The sequence below is a fragment of the Otolemur garnettii genome, unplaced genomic scaffold (genome assembly GCF_000181295.1).
Source record: "Otolemur garnettii isolate 467f Iridium unplaced genomic scaffold, OtoGar3 scaffold00047, whole genome shotgun sequence".
In the NCBI taxonomy this organism is placed as follows: Eukaryota; Metazoa; Chordata; class Mammalia; order Primates; family Galagidae; genus Otolemur; species Otolemur garnettii.
This window is the reverse complement of record NW_003852442.1, coordinates 10555161-10557955: the sequence shown is the minus strand read 5'-3', so window position 1 is coordinate 10557955 and position 2795 is coordinate 10555161. Positions and strand designations below refer to the sequence as shown.

At 43.1% G+C, this 2795-nt stretch overlaps 1 pseudogene; it reads right to left on the bottom strand.

Moving 5' to 3' along the window:
* Positions 1 to 242: 242 nt before the first annotated feature.
* On the bottom strand, positions 243 to 804 carry LOC111725761 (annotated as a pseudogene).
* Positions 805 to 2795: the final 1991 nt, after the last annotated feature.

Below are 2795 nucleotides of genomic sequence, written 5' to 3'. Positions count from 1 at the left end.
GGGAGTAACAGCAGCTAACACTTATTGAACACTTACAACATGCCTCCCATTATTTGAAATGGTTTATGTGTGTTAATTAACCAAATCTTGCAATAACCCTATGAAGTCAATGCTATTGTTTTTTTTTTTTTTTTAAGCAAGGTTTGGTTTTGTTTGTTTGACAGCAGGTGTGGGTTGACAGCAGGTTTTGTTTGTTTGACAGCAGGTGCCGAGGGGCTCGGCAAGGGAACCTGGTGTTCCACTCAGTCACCTGAGGAGGCCCACGTAGATACTGGAGGTGAAGGGGAGCCAGCCAGACAAGACCAGCTGGAATGCACTGATTTTGAGGTTTTGTGTCCATTTTGCTCAGGCCCCTTCTCCATAGGCTTTCCAGTGTCTTTCTCCCGGAGCTTGAGCCAATGGCTCTCTCTATTTTGCCCAGAACCTGGTTATTAGGAATGGCCTGTCCACTCTCATAGTCTGCGATCACTTGGGGCTTATCATTGATTTTCATGGCCAGGCCCTTCTGTGTGAGCCCCTTGCTCTGCTGGCCCTGATGGATCACCTGCCCACTTCCAGAGTCATGATGCAGCTCCTGTCTCCTGGTCCAGCTTGGCCGTTTGTTCTGGCCAGAAGCCCATTTCTTGGAAGTCTTTGGATCTTCTCCTGTCTCTGAGCTGCTAAGATGGCCTGCTTGGACTTGGCCTGGATGGCTGTGGGGCCTTTCTTGCATGGCACCCTTGTGGTGTCCCAGTCCCTCTTGGCCATGGTGTGGTGGGCGGGGGCAGTGATCTATCTAGCAGCTCTGCAGCAGCTGCTCAAGAACTGGCACAGGGATGCCAAGTCAATACTTTTGTTATCTCTATTTTTACCAGAAAGGAAACTGAGGCACAGAGAGGTTAATTTACCCAATTTACACAGTTAGAAAATGATGGAACTGTGATCCATAATTAGCTGGAGCCATGGCCTTCAAGGGATGATGAACTTGACTTGCTCAAGGACCCAAAAGGCTGGTGTGGCTGAGCATGGAGAGTTGGGGGAATGATGGGACGTGATATGCAAGCTGTTACTGGGGGCCAGGTCATGCAGAGCCTTATGGAAAACTTGGATTTTTTTCCAAACACAAGGGGAAGCCATCTGAAGGTTTGAAGGAGGAGTGTGAGGTCTGAGATCTTTCTAGTTACAAAATATAGAGAAGGGGCTCCATGGGCCAACAATCCAGCTGAGTTACACTGCAATGGCAATGAGGACAGAGATGTCTTTGTTCCCTAACTTGGTTCTGTTCCATGCTGCTTGCCAATATTCTCCAATCAGTAGACTCCTAATGGCAAAACCACACCACCCTGGTGTCTTCCTGATCTTGAATAGGTTTTGCTCGCAAAGGGCAGTCACCTAAAAGGAGCAATGTGCCACTTTCCAAGTGAAATCATTCCCTGTTTCTGTAAAATTACTTTGAAGGATCAGATATGGGACTGAGATTCAGTGGCACCTTGCTTAGCACAGGTGTTTTGTTTTGTTTCGAGGCACTCTTTCATTTTTAATTAGATTATCTTATTAATTAATAAAATAATTTATTAACTTATTAATTAAATTATTTTTATTTTTAAAAATAATTAGTAAAATTCATCATTTTGGTGTACAGTTCTGCAGTTTTTGTCAAGTGTGTGTGAGGTCTGGCAATTAAGTTCATGATTCGCCACTATGCATTTACACGGGGAAGCACGGTACAAACAGCTTAGTAGGGTTTCATGACCTTGGCGTATCAGTGTCTCACAGCAGTGTCTGTGTGGACATGTGGCAGTGTCTTGCCGAGTGGCATCCATTATTGTTGTGTGTTTTTGTGTGCCATCAAGACAATGTCAGAATGTGAATTAGAGCAATGAATAAACATTTAATCTTGGTAAGAATGGACGTCAAGTCAGGGACATGCCAGTCCAAGTTTACGAGGATAATGCCATGAAGAAAATGGCAGTGTGCAAATGTATTAATCATTTTTCCAAAGGGAGAGAAAGACTCACTCATGGAGGGAGGACAGGGTGGCCAATAACTAGCAGAACTGACAAAAACATTGCAAAAATTCATCAACTTGTATGTTACAGTTGTGAGTTGACTGTGTGAAGCACAGAAGACCCAGTAAGCATCGATAGAGAAATAGGAAAATTTTAACTGAAAATCTTGGCATGAGCAAGTTGTGCGTGGAAAATGGTCCTGAAGGAGCTTACACAGCACTGTCTGTGATCAGAGTTTTTAGCCAGTAAACAAATACAGTATCAGCCCTGGAATCTGAGCATCCCTGAACTCAAACAACTTGGAATCCAAACGAAAAATTCAAGCAAATGTAGCAGTGGATGCTGCTTTTTTTTTTCTTCACATATGCTGTCTTTAATTTGGCATTTTCTAATAAGGTAGGAGTCTAAACAGAACAAATTCGTCTTCCTTTCAAGAAAGATACATTCCTTGAAAAGTCAATGTATATTAAACCTGTGTCATTCACTTTGTTGTCGGAAGCTGTAGTGAAAGCATCTTATGTGATTTTTGCTGCTACTTTTATGCTTTTGTGCCTGTTTTGTTATTATTTTTTATTTTTTTTTTTGCAGTTTTTGGCCGGGGCAGGGTTTGAACCCACTACCTCCAGCACATGGGGCTGGCGCCTTACTCCTCTGAGCCATGGGCGCCACCTGATATATTTTATAATAACAACTAAGTGTATTCGCCATGGGTCCTAAAAAATGCAGTGAGGAAAATAAGAGGAAAGCTGTTAGAGCTACAATTGGAGTTAAAAAAGATCTTCTCGCTAAGCATAGAAGCGGTACACA